This window comes from Balaenoptera borealis, assembly GCF_965194805.1.
Source record: "Balaenoptera borealis genome assembly, chromosome: 13".
Lineage (NCBI taxonomy): Eukaryota > Metazoa > Chordata > Mammalia > Artiodactyla > Balaenopteridae > Balaenoptera > Balaenoptera borealis.
The window spans coordinates 55,465,861-55,479,689 of record NC_138870.1 but is presented as its reverse complement, the minus strand read 5'-3'; the positions used below and the strand labels follow the sequence as shown (position 1 = coordinate 55,479,689).

The window sequence follows — 13,829 nt, the reverse complement described above, 5'->3', positions numbered from 1 at the left end:
ATTGTCTACATCAGTGATGTTACACACTTAGTGCTTATTTAAAAGTTGGCAGCATCGTTATGTATGTTTTTTCTGGATTTTTGAGGTCAGAAGCCAGTACCAGGGATATCATGTTTTCTGAGGCTGATAACCTCCAGTTTCACTCCAACGGTAGGTAGTAGCTTTGAGCTTTCATCCAGGGCCTTTCAGTGATGTTAGGCTGGTCATTTACGGTTGTCTAGTCATGAACTTTGTACAGTCAGGATTTAACTTAAAAGTTAACAAAAGCAAAATATCACTATCAAAAAACGTATTTGAGAAACATGTTCTCAAGTGTCCTATGTCCTCTGGCAAGTTGGCTATGAAAGAGAAATTGTCTTGCATAGCTTGTGATGGGGACCTCTACGGTCACTGAGTTCCTGAACTGTGTGGCCAGCAGGATTCTTCCTACCTCCAAATTTTAGCGGGAAATTTAGACTAGCATTCCAGAATGAGTGCAATGTACGATCACTTCTTTGTTGCTTTTTTCCTGGAGGTTATAAATTGAGAAGTATAGCATAGTCCTTTAATCTCTTAAATGATTAGCTTCATAAAATTTGTCATCTCTTTGACTGATGTTTTCCAGAGAATTCTGTAAAACCACCAGATGGAGCTCAAGCTAAGCACCAAATCATTTTTTGGAATTATATTGAGTGGGCTGAATCACATTAGGGATTGAATGTGACATTTTATTTTTGGTTTTTAAGAAATTAAATTTAAAATTAAAATCATCTAAGGATAATCAAAACTGCTTTCATTTATTGGTTGCTTTGCATATCAGGCTTTGTTCTAAATTATTTAATCCTAAACTCTTCAATAGAAGTATTAGCTCATTTAATCCTCCCAGCAATCCTTTGAGTTTGGTATTGATATTATCTCTCTATACACCAGGGGAAACTGAGGCACACAGGCCATATAGCTGGGATTCAAAGTCAGACAGTCAAGCTCCAGAGCCTGTGCTCTTGCAGTGTCATTCTGCCTCTCAAGGGTGTGCAAACTCTTGCTAAGAAAAAAAGGTAGTTTTAGGGTAGAATACTTGTTTTTGGTTCAGTCTGTTCAGGGGGCTCAGGATCAGTTGAAGAGCTGGTTTCAGTAGAGAAATGATTTATTGACCCCTTCTCAAATCTCTAGGCCTAAACCAGACTGGAGTTCCTTTGGTAGCATGCCCTTAGAATTGGCTGATCCCATCCTAAAGGTATAGCCTACATTCAGTGGTACCCAAGCTACTAATCAGAGAAGGAATGTGAACTGCCATTGACACTCTAAAGTAGAATCAAGTGGTTTTGACTACATGTTTTTTTCTAATGTCACATTTTAGATACATTTTCCCCCTACTAGTTCACATGCTGCGTAGAGTAAATATGCAGCAGAATATATTTGCTTATGAGGAAATCTGAATATTTTCAAAATTTGGATCAATATATCTGGGATATGATTTTTAGGAGTTGGAGAAAAAAAGTAACTGGCTATAAATGACTTGATTTAAATATCTGAAATGGACTGGTGTTGATGGTGAGGGTAGTGGTGTGTAGGAGTAGTGAAGTGCTAGCCACAAAATAGAATAAATAGGGGAAATCTAAAGAGACCTCAGGGAATTCCCAAATTTATAAATACTACAATTGAGATGCAGATGGTGGGCTGTTGACTAAGCTTACTAGCTAAGCAACTAACTTCTGATGCCACCTGGCAGAGCGATTCACATTCATGCTATAGTCAAAAAATACAAAGCTTTTCCCCTGTATTTGCCAGAATGTAAAAACACCATTGCAGCAGGCACATGCCAGTTTAACAAGGAAATGTTGAGGGGGAATAGGGAACTGTTAAATACTCATGCCAGGTTAAGGCCACTGTGTTGTTCCCAGGGCCCCATCAGGCAGCAGGAGGGCCAGGGCGAGGTTTGTGCCTGCTTACAAAAACCCTTAAACTTTACACAGTTGAATGCCAAGAGTCTTTCGTACCTATTTTAGAATAGGAGAAGAATAGGATGCGATGTCAAATAGGACTCATTTGCTAGAATACTAGTAATAACCAACATTTAGAGAATGCTTACTGTGTTAAATGCTTTACCTGTATTATTTCATTTAATCCCTAAAACAATACTGTGGGGTCAGTACTCTTATTATCTCTATTTGCAGAGGAGGAAACAGCTTTGAAGAGGTAAGTAAAGTTGCCTAAAGCTATGCAATTATTAAGTAGTGGGCAAGGCTGTCCCAGAGTGTAGAATGAATGTCTCTGATGGGAAGCTTCAGAGACAGGTTTTGATTGAATCTAAGGAAGAACCTTCTAACTAAGATGTTTGTTGGGAGGTGGAACAAGCAGCTTGGGAGGACTATCCTGTCAAGCTAAGACTGGACAGTCACTTGTTTGGAATGTGGCAGAATGGACTCAAATATTGTACTTGGAATTTCAGTAGAAAGCTGGTGAAGTCCTTTCCAGCTAAGAAGTGCCTTGCAGGAAGTTGTCACTTTGAAATGTATTGTGCTTATTTTGCCCTTAGGTAGTTTTTTGGTACCCCATGATTGCAGACTTAAGTATCTTTTTGGTGGAAGTAACAAAATCTGAAATCTTAAATTTGTTAATGTCGTTAAGTCTGGTATTCATTCCACTAAGTTCCACTTTAAAGTATGGAAAAACGTTATGAACATCTGCTTTAAACAATGAATGGGGTGAAGTCCTTTGCATTTTAATTTAAAAACGGCATAGTTTTATAATACATTAAGTTTATAATATGCAGAGTGTGTTTAATTTCCTAAAGCGATGACGTGTCTTGGCATTATGCTGTCTTACGAAACACTTTCTCATTTTCACATTGTCTTTATAGTTTTCAATATCAGCAGAACCTTTAAATAGTCTTAGTTGGGTGTTGTGTATCACTGTACAGTAACTGCTAGTACATATGGTATTTCTGATCCGTGTAATAAAGTACATTTGTCATGTATCTTGTGATCTACATACCTTTCAGCTGTTACTTCATAAATCTGTTCCATCAGAGAACTGCTTTGTACAGCAGTGGTTCAAGCTGCTTCTAATAAACTAATATTTTGTGTCTTTTATATGTAATCAACGGGGAGTATTATAGACTTGTGCCTCTGTGGAGAAACATTCCACTAAACTTCTTTTCTCTTGACAATAATGGGGAAAAAAAATAGCTTGGGAAAATCACAGATGTTCAAGAACATATGTTGTTTGCTCCTAAAAGTCAGCTGAAGATCTTTTGTATTGCTCCAGGTTTTTTGTTTGTTTGTTTTTATTTTTTTAATGCTTTAGAGAAGAAACAGTTTGAGATATGTGATGGGAGCACGGGGAGATAGGATTACAAATTTCAGTGGAGACCCACATTGGGTGCTATTTTTCAAACTTCTAAAAAGCTTCATCTTGCTCACACTAAGGGGTGATATTCTGAGCAGAGCGGTAGGCAGTTGGCCAAAGATTGGTCATTCCTGCGTGCTTTCCTACTCAGACATAAGCATTCTGCTCTAGGTTTAGTCTTTGTTCTGTCCCAAACTTCAAACTAATACTGTCTTCACAAAAGCATAGGTATTTACTAATGCAGGCAGCCCCTTGAGTAATTGGATAGGGGCTATTGTCTTTCTCCAGCTGTAGAAATTTGCTCAGTGGGTAAGCTCTCCACAGACTAGGCAATGGGTTATTGATAACTGTATAGTAAAATATTCGTGGAAAATGCTTAAAGAAGCTGTATGCCATGGGTGAAATTGGTATGGTTGTCCTTTATAAGCCTGTGAATCTTTAAGAAGAGTTGCCATAAAGAGAATGGGAATCAGCTGTTCCGAATCTCCACTGACGAAATGGGTTTTAACTGTAGCAGAAGGGATTTGAGTTAAATGTAAAGAAGAACTTCCTGAATGTGAGTGTTATTTAAAGCCAGGTATGGGTTGAGAAGAGGCTGTTGAATTGTCTCTCTGGAAGAGGGAGAGCGCTAGAGAAAGAAATGGAAGGGGGCAGAGAGTGGGAGACCCTCACTTGAGATGATTTAAATGTAATTCTGCCCAATGGTTATGAGTCCTTTATTCTCTTTTCTCACACTCACATCTCAGGTTTTGAGGTTTAGAAGGTCAGACCTGAAGAGTATACTTTAATCATTAGAACTAAAGTGCCAGAGGACCCCTAGGTCTGGAGGTTCTTTTGGTGTAATTCTTAATTGAAAGGAAATGCTAAGTTGTGACCAGTGGATGAGAAAATTGACCCAGGGTTGATTTTCCACCCTTGTCATTAAAGACCAGTGTACACACTGAGCTCACAGTGCCAGAGAGGAATTTGACATTGAGCAATTTCTGGAAAGGCAAGTGGTTGGTAGGCTGTGACCACTTAGGCTTGGGGTGGGTTAGAGGGCTGGGGGAAGGGTACAGCTGCCACGTCGCTGCTTGGGCATGTGCCTACTAAATATTTTTTCCAGGAAAACTCCAGCAGGACCAGAGGGTTGCAGATCAAACTTGGCACTTTAAATTCCAGAGAGCAGAGACTGAGAGGACAGGGAAAGTTTACCCTTTCCTTTTTTTTTTTTTTTTTCCTGGCTGTCACCACCATGTCCTGTCCCCATTTGGTACTCTTTTGCACCTCCCTTTGCTTTCCTTCAGTCTGTTTTTCTTACATATAACTGAAAGAAAACAAATTTTTTTTAAATAAAAACTTAAAGCTGTGAGTCAAACATTATTTATTTCTTAGGGAAAAAAAAAAATCCCACCAAGTTTAGTTGTAAGTGCTTTTGTTTATAAATGACCCCTGGCATTTTTCTTTGTGGTCCAGTGACAATAGCTCAAATAGATTTCCCACTTCTGTGCTGTTTTTCCTCATCAGTTTGTCTTTCTCTCTTCCTCTGCATTTTCCTCTTTTTTTTTTTTTACTTTTTACTTTTTACTTATTTTATTTATTTTTTTTGGCTGCATTGGGTCTTCATTGCTGCACACAGGCTTTCCCTAGTTGTGGTGAGCGGGAGCTACTCTTTGTTGCGGTGCACGGGCTTCTCACTGCGGTGGCTTCTCTAGTTGTGGAGCACGGGCTCTAGAGCACAGGCTCAGTAGTTGTGGCACACGGGCTTAGTTGCTCCATGGCATGTGGGATCTTCCCGGACCAGGGCTTAGAACCTGTGTCCCCTGCATTGGCAGGTGGATTCTTAACCACTGTGCCACCAAGGAAGTCCCTCTTTTTGTTCTTAGTAGTTTTACCACCTATGCATGAATCCCTAAATACCATACCTTTGTTTTGCCTATTTTTGTTTTCTTTATTATTAAAAAAAATTTTTTTTTATTTATTTTTGGCTGTGTTGGGTCTTTGTTGCTGCTCATGGGCTTTCTCTAGTTGCGGCGAGTGGGGGCTACTCTCCGTTGCGGTGCGTGGGCTTCTCATTGCGGTGGCTTCTCTTGTTGCAGAGCACACACGCGGGCTTCAGTAGTTGTGGCGCACGGGCTCAGTAGTTGTGGTTTGCAGGCTCAGTAGCTGTGGCGCACGGGCTTAATTGCTCCGAGGCATGTGGGATCTTCCCAGACCAGGGATCGAACCTGAGACCCATTCTGAGGCAAATCCTTAACCACTGTGCCACCAGGGAAGTCCTGCATTTTCCTCTTTAAAAAAATTTTTTTCTGCACTGGCCTCTTTTTCTGTGTGGATATTACTTCAATTTCCTCCTTAGGCTCAAATCACTGCCCTTCTTGCATTCTCTCTCTCCCCTCTCATCTCAGTTTTTCCACTTACTATGTTTTTCTTTCTCTTCCTTTTCACCCTCATCTTCTAACCTTAACCGGATGCATAAATAGAAGATATGCTTTACAACAGGGGCAGGCCAATTGGCTGGTCATCTGTTTTTGCAAATAAAGTTTTACTGGAACATAGCCAGGCCCACTCATTCATGTGTTTTCTATGACTGCTTTTGTGCAACAGAGGCAGAGTTGAATATTTACGAATGAGACCCTCCTCTGGCCTGAAAATCCCAAAATATTTACTATCTGGCCTTTTAAGAAAAAGTTTGCTGAATCCTGCTTTAAAATATTTTCTGTATTTATTAATGAAGGCTTTTTTTCTTTATCTGGAAATTCAGGTGAGTTGGATCTATTTTATGTCTCCCTACTTAGTGAAATTGAGTTGCATTTTATATTTGCAAATTTCCCCCAAATTTCTCACTTAAAGGCAGTGGTATCCAAAGAAAAAAGACAAGCTTACCGTCCTATCAAAGCTAAGTGGGTAACGGTGGTCGTTTGTGGCGTGTGTGTCTGTGTGTTTAGATGTCTTCCCCACCTTCCACCTCCGACTGGGCTCTTTTTAGTCTTTGGGGGGAAAAAAAAGATAATTCCATTGTAAAGCTCTTCAAAAATCTCACAGCCAACTTTTCCTTTAAGTCTATGAACCATTTTTGGAAATGTTAAATGCTGGAGAAAGGACTCAATTTAATATGGCACCTAGAATACTGACACATACAAAAGCATTTCAATGTAGTTTTATTTGGTGGGTGGTCTGTCTGAAGGTGTTTCACACAAGTACCCTTACAGATTGGTTTCATTAACATGAAATTAATATGAACTAAAATAGTCATAAGACTTAAGGCTGAAAAATGTTTTAGAGATGACCTATTTTAACCCTGCACTTTTCAACAGATGAGGAAACTGTTGAGGCCCCAACTTTGCCGAGATATTAGGAGTTCATGACCCAGTTCAGAGCCCACGTCTCTTTACTCTCAGACCAATCTTTTTCTAAACCATAAGGCAGTGACAAGTGGCCACACAAATGTAACATTCTGACTAATGTCAAGATTAATTCTATTCTTTTCCTCTCTATAAAAAGAGGGGCTGCTAAATGAAACAATGGTGTGTGATTAGTCTTTTCTGCAGCTCTATTCCTGCTGTGGTTAATAACCAAACCTTTCCCATTGGTGGCTGTGCCTCTTTACCTCACAGGCAGTATAACATCTAGTTAAAATGAAACAACACAGTAACAAACTTCTCCTCTTGCCCCGTGCCCCCATAAAAGGCTAGATTTTTGTTTGTTTGTTTCTACTGTCTTCTAATTCACCCTGTGTAGTTATCGATTTCTTTTTATATTTTATTATTTTTTCTCATAAAAGTAATATGTGTATGTTGTAGAAAATTAGAAAACCCAGGAAAGTCTAAATGAAATACAATCATTCATAATCCAGCCACCCAGAGAATATGTATATGTGTCTATATTTTCATAACTGTCTCAACACTGTACAGGTTTATATTCTGTTTTCTTAACTTTACATCATGAGGATTTTCCCCATGCCACTGAAAATCTTTTGAAACATTCCCTCATATTCTGTCTCGTGGGTAAACTACATTTTCTTGTTTGCCTATGTTTGGACATTTAAAATTTTTATGAAATATTTTTGTGTGTGTGATTAAAATACTTCCCTGTAACATTAATGGCCTTACTAATCCTTATCTGATATACTCTTGTAGAAGAGTTTTAGAAGAGAATGAACTTTTCTTAAAAAGACTCCTGATCCATATTGCCAACTCATTTTCCTGAAAGGCTGAAACAATTAATAATCCTTCCCGGAGCATGTGACTGCCTGTCTGGGGTACACTGGAAGGGCTGTAAATTAAGCTTTTAAAACATTCCTTTCAATATGTCACTCTCCAGCTAGGAAACTTCCCGTGGCTGCAAGATCAGATCTGAGCTTCTTAGTGTGTACGCTCTTCCATTTCTTCACTTCCAGCTAATTTCTCAACCACCGCCATCTGGCATCTGCCCCCATCTGTCTGCCTGGAGGCATCAAGGAAACAGCCCTAGACTAGACTAGACTAAGTGTCAGGAAACTAGGGTTCAAATCCCAACCCTGCCACTTAGTAGTATGTGACCTTGGGCAAGTAACTTAATTTCTTTAAGCCTGTTTCCTCAGGCTTTAAAATGGAAATAAAAAAACAGACCTTGATTTTGGGGGCTCCCGTGAGATAATAGAGGTAAGAAATATTTTTAATCTGTGGAACACTGTAAACATTAGGGGGTGTATTGTTATTGGGACTGCTCTTGTGGTAGTGTGGTATCCACCAAATATTTCTGATCCTTTTAGGCTCGTGGTAGAATTTTACTTCCCCACCCCTTGCATTGGAATGTGGCCACATGACTGACTTCCGCCAATGAGATATGAGTGGAAGTGACACATGCATTTACATGCAAAATCTTTTACGAGCTAGGCCTTAGTCAGCTACTCTCCCATTCTCTCTCCTGTGCAAAGGGCAATGCTGCAGGTGGTTGCTGCCCAGGTCCTGAAGAAAGAACATCAGTGTGGAGAGGAATTCCCAGCCACCCAGTGATGGGCATGTATCTTGAGCAAGACTTTGTTTTCTAAAGCCTAAGGCTTGGGGTGGTTTGTTACTGCACTCTCACCTAGTGGTACAAGCCTACTCTTGGTGTGTCTTTCTGTGTAGCCCTTGATATTACTGAAATTCTTGAAACCCTCTTTTCCTTTGACTTGGTGCCACTCACACTCTTGGTATTTTCCTCCATCTCTAACAAATCCTCAGTCTCCATTGTATTCTCTTCCTTTTCCACTCAAATATGCACATAAGATGAGTTTCTGACTTCCTCTCCTTTCGTTATATGCTTACCTTCGTCAACTTAGTTTACTCCGACAGCTTTAAATATTATGTCTTTCTTAGCCCTGTATGTTTGAAAAAGGTTTCCAGTTTGAGGATTACTGGTCTACCCTTTTTCTTATGCCTTGAGGGCAGGGACCCTAAACTGGAATCAGACGGCCAGCTGGCTCTTCCACTTGTCTACCTGCCAGAGACCTAACCTCTCTATGCCTCTGTTTCTGCATCTGTAACATGGGGTTAATTGTAGTTCCTACTTCACAGGTGGTTGTGAGGATTAAATAAGAAAATATATGTAAAACACTTCCTGCCTACCTAGGACACAGTAAGCTTACTATAAATGGTGGTGGTTGTTTGGTTGTTACACATCTTCTTTTCTCTCCTTCACTCCCCAAGTTCTATCTCCAGTTTCTGGTAAGATATGCTTAGAAGTAGAAGACCCATAAGAAGTGTTTGTTTTAGTTCTAACATCACATTGATGGCTGATAATAATAGGAGTGAAAAATTGGTACCCTTGCCCTGAAGATGCTTTGTGCAGTGATTGCTTTTTTTTTTTTTTTAAGAGAAAGTCCCAAATCAAAAGAGCTTTTATTGAATCTTTAATATATCACAAATGAGTCTGAAGAATCATCTGGTATCTTTCTGTTTCTGTAGCCAGACCACTCGGATCTTGTTCATCAGCCTGCTGAACTGTTCCTTTTTCAGAAACATAGATACCATCCAAAAATTTTCTGATGTCCTTGTTTTTAACTGTTGTGGCTTGCTAAATCAAAGCAGCTGAATTTTTTTTTTAAACATCTTTATTGGAGTATAATTGCTTTACAATGTTGTTTTAGTTTCTGCCGTATAACAAAGTGAATCAGCTATATGTATACATATATCCCCATATCCCCTCCCTCTTGCGTCTCCCTCCCTCCCACCCTCCCTACCCCACCCCTCTAGGTGGTCACAAAACACTGAGCTGATCTCCCCGTGCGATGCAGCAAGCAGCTGAATTTGACACAAGTTCAGTATCATTTCCTTCAAGAATCAACTCATCTTTCTGGGCTTGAGATACTGAACAAGCAACGCCTGGGTTCATCTGAACCCTGCGGATGTATTTTTCACCCCCAAAATTTCAGATTTCAACAAGAGAACCATTCTCCTGAATAACAACATTGATGGGGAAGTGAACATACACAGACCTCATGTGTAACGGAAGCCCATTGTAACACCCTTGATCATGTTCTATACATGACTACAGATAGTGTAAACAGTTGCCAGTTCCTTTCTATTTACCTACCATTTGTCAACCAGGAGCCTCTTCTTTTTCTTTCCAAGGAGACTGAGTTCTACATTGATGTGATTGAAGTCCCATTGCAGGGTGCCTCTGGGGCCCTTCACAATAACTGTGTGTCCCTTCGGAGTAATGTGGACATTTTTTGGAATGTCGACAGTCTGATTGTTGAGAATGGTCTTCATTCTTGCAGCAGATGCGGCAAAGAGCTGCTTTGTTTTTTAACTGAATATTGCCTTTAGGTGGGTCAGGCACTTCTAAGTTCTCACAGTAATCCCTACACCCTGTCGTTTTCTACACAGTTACCTGACTGACCCTGGGAGGAAATCAGCTTTCCGCAAGCCTGCTCTACCCACACTCACTCATCTTTCCCTTGTGTACTCCAGGCCTATCACTGCCAGGCACCTTGGCTTCCACTGGCTTTTCCTCTAAGAACATCTTTTTTTATGGTAAAATATACATAGTATAAAATTTACCATTTAATCCATTTTTAAGTGTACAATTCAGTGGTGTTAAGTACATTCACAATGTGGTGCAACCATCACCATTATCCATTTCCAGAAATTTTCCATTATCTGAAACAGAAACTCTGTCCCAGTTAAACAATAACTCCCCATTCCACCCTCCACTCAGCCTCCAGTAACCACTGTTTGACTTTCTGTCTCTATGAATTTGCCTATTCTAAGTATACCTCATACAAGTGGAATTATACAGTGTGCATCCTTCTGTGTCTGGCTTCTTTCACTTAGCATAATCTTTTCAAGGTTGTGGCATGCATCAGGATTTCATTCATTTTAATGGCTGAATAATATTCTATTGTATGGATATACCACATTTTGTTTATCCATTCATCTATTGATGGACATTTAGGTTGTTCTGCTGAGAATATCTTGAAGCTCACGGTGCTGGCTCATCCAAGTTCTTCAATCTCAAACAAACTTCTCTTCTTGAAACTCCTTTGTACTCTTTGTCTGCCTCAAAGTCATAACTGAGTGATGAAAATATTGGGGAAGGAGGTCGGGAAGGAACAGAGGAAGAGGTCACAGACCATGTAAATGTGATGGTGCTAGGTCTTTAATTTCTTTTTGCAAACAAATGTATGATTTTAAAAAATACTCTTAGTTAACAATATAATGCTGTAGGTTTCACATGCTTTTTTTTTTGGTAGCTGATTTCATGTGTTTTTCAATGCGTTTTGACTGCTACAGATAGCTTGTTTTGTTGTTGTTTGGAAAGTTGGTGGTAGGAGATACCCAGAGCCCCTCAAAGCTGTACTTATGCTGACTTGTGACACCTATTATTTTGTTTGGGATTTAACTTCTGAATTTGGGGGCGGTTGCATATCTCATGTCTTTGGCACTGTATATTAAGTTTCTCCAGGGAAGAGACCATTCTATGGTTTGGTATATCCAGATTAAAAAACATATATTTCTTAAAGAACTTGATGCATACTTGGCACTCCTTAAATCGTTTCCTTTTACTTTCTGTTTCTTTTAGCAACATCAACACAATATCATGCAGCTAGTAGGCATGTTGTAGTTTACTATTTAACAGCTTGATTTGTCTATGGAGTCTAGCTTTCCAGAGTGCCTGCTTTTTTAAATAAAAATTGACACTAGAATATTTGAAATATTCATCTTCCTTCATAACCACCAGCATTCTAATTAGAATACATTCAATACTGATCTTGAGCTATAATACAAAGTTATCCATTTATATCAGCCCTGAGTATAGAAAAAAAATTTCAGGGGCAGAGGATGAAGTTTTTCCTTGCTTTCTCTGTGAGCTGTGCTAGTTTGCATCCCTGGTTTATATAGTAAAATATTTTAGTGCTTATTATAGCACCTTAACTCCCTGAGATTTACCAAGGACAAATGTGATCTTAATATTGTATTGTATTTCATTTCACAGGTTTGTTTCATAACCTCAATAGTTATTTCTATTTGCAATTCTGTTTCCTTTCTAAATGTGTTAATAAAATGCTTGCACTAGGATTGGCTTGATGCCAGAATTCAATATGGTCATTCTTCAAGTAAGTGATAAAACTCGTGACAGTGTAGCACTTGGAGATCTTTGGATGCATCCTAACTATACAAGTGGGGAAACTCTTAGTTCCTTATAGAGTTAAATTAAGGTCAGACCTGGTTTCCGACATGAAGTTCAGATGTATTGGCAGATCCCCATGCTTGCATTTATTATACTGTAATTTGGGGCTTAAAGAGTTATATCCAGTCCATCCCCAACATCTGGATAGTGTTTATAACGATCACATTTGATCCTAATGTAATTTTGTTGGGGAATTCACTAGAATTCCTCTGTTGGCTACATTACAACTGAACATGAGATCTGCTAAAATATTACCCCAAACTAGTGTATATCTACAGAGAATATAAATATAGATAGATTTCATCCCCCATCCAACCCCCCTGCCACTAAGGCATCATGATCATCTAGCGGGGCTTCCTTGTCTCCATTGATAAAAATGGGGGTGATGCTTTAACAGCAGCCAACATTCATCAAGGGTTTTGAACCTTGAAAAGCAGAGCAGGCACAAAAATCTTTCAAGGATGATTATTGTACATGTACAGCCACAATGGCAGCATCATAGACTCAACAGATAGGGATGACATGAGCTTGTTGGTGATTTTTTCCTTTCATTTTCATTTTGATTTAGATGCAATTCCTTACTGTTAGGAAAACATCACTTGGAAAGTAGAGCCAAAGGATTGGTTTTAACCACCCTCCCCCATCAATGGAAGCCCCAAATGAATCAAGTTGAACCTTTTAAAGGCTATTAAGGGAGCCTTTAATTATGTGAGGGGGACACGGGGGAGGGCACATGGGAAGTTTGGCAATGCAGTTTTAGGACCTCCCAGCCCTGCCAGCAGGGAGATTATTAGCATATTTCATGTAATTTGTGCACAGCCATATACTCTTTCCATGAAATAATTTTAACATTCAAAAAGAGGTAGATGAGAAAAGAAAAAGACAGATAGGGAAGGACAGAGACTGCAGCAGTCTTTAGAGAGGGAAAATTATTTCATTAAATCTAAATAGCATATGCTTTTCTGATGCATAGCATATGCAAGTCTATGCAAATTATTTAATAGCAGTGCACTCAGAGTAATTTCCATTTCCTCCCTCGCTTGTGACGGGAATATTCCTTTTAATCAGATTAGATGACATCCTCTGCAAACTTTTGGGGGTTTCAACTTAATTTACCATGCTAAGTAGTTAGGGTAATTTGAAGTAAAGCAATCAGTGGGCTGAAATGAAGCCAAACCTCATTTCTGTCTTTGAGATGAGGAGCTGGCCGGCTGTGTGAGCCCCACAGGACTTCTTTCCCCTCCTCTCCTCGCCCTGCTCCCCAGCACCCGAGATCTCAGCAGAGTTACTAGTGGCCAGTTCCTTGTTTTTGATGGCACCTAGTCAGATCTGTTTTGCATCCACAGAGCTTGCATACGATGCTGTATTCCATTGGCTCTCGATGACTGTCACAATTTATGGTGCTGCCTCAAGCAATGATGGAAAGATGAATTCACACTCCTTAAAAACTTTTTCACCTGGGGAGGTCATGAACCCCTGAAGGGGTCTTCAAAATGATCTGAAGGGGCCCTGCAGATATTCCCAGTCTAGAGGTTCTGGAAAAAGGGAGCAACATTCAGTCCAGTACCATGGATGGGCAAGAAAAGTCTTTGCAGGGAAGAATTCATGCGAACCCACACCTAAAGGTGACAGCCACTTACCGATGGTGCCTGTGCTGCATGAGTAGTGCCTTGGCAAAACTGTGAAGCTTGTTTTGAGCTGTTGCTCACAGTTGTGTGGGCTTTGTGTCTCACAATTCCAGGGGGTGCCATTGTCTTGTAGTCAATGGGAGAATCTGTACAGTTGATACCTACAGTTGTCCAGCAGATGGCAGTAAAGGGTCTTTTTTTAATTTTTTTTTTTTTTGGGGGGGCTGCTTTCTCTAG

General features: G+C 39.7%; 1 pseudogene across 1 annotated transcript; it reads right to left on the bottom strand.

Annotated features, from left to right (window-relative positions):
- Nucleotides 1-9,218: 9,218 nt before the first annotated feature.
- On the bottom strand, nucleotides 9,219-13,817 carry LOC309609582 (large ribosomal subunit protein uL6 pseudogene; annotated as a pseudogene). Its single transcript has one exon. The product of its transcript is annotated as a large ribosomal subunit protein uL6 pseudogene (transcript).
- Between the last annotated feature and the right edge of the window lie 12 nt (nucleotides 13,818-13,829).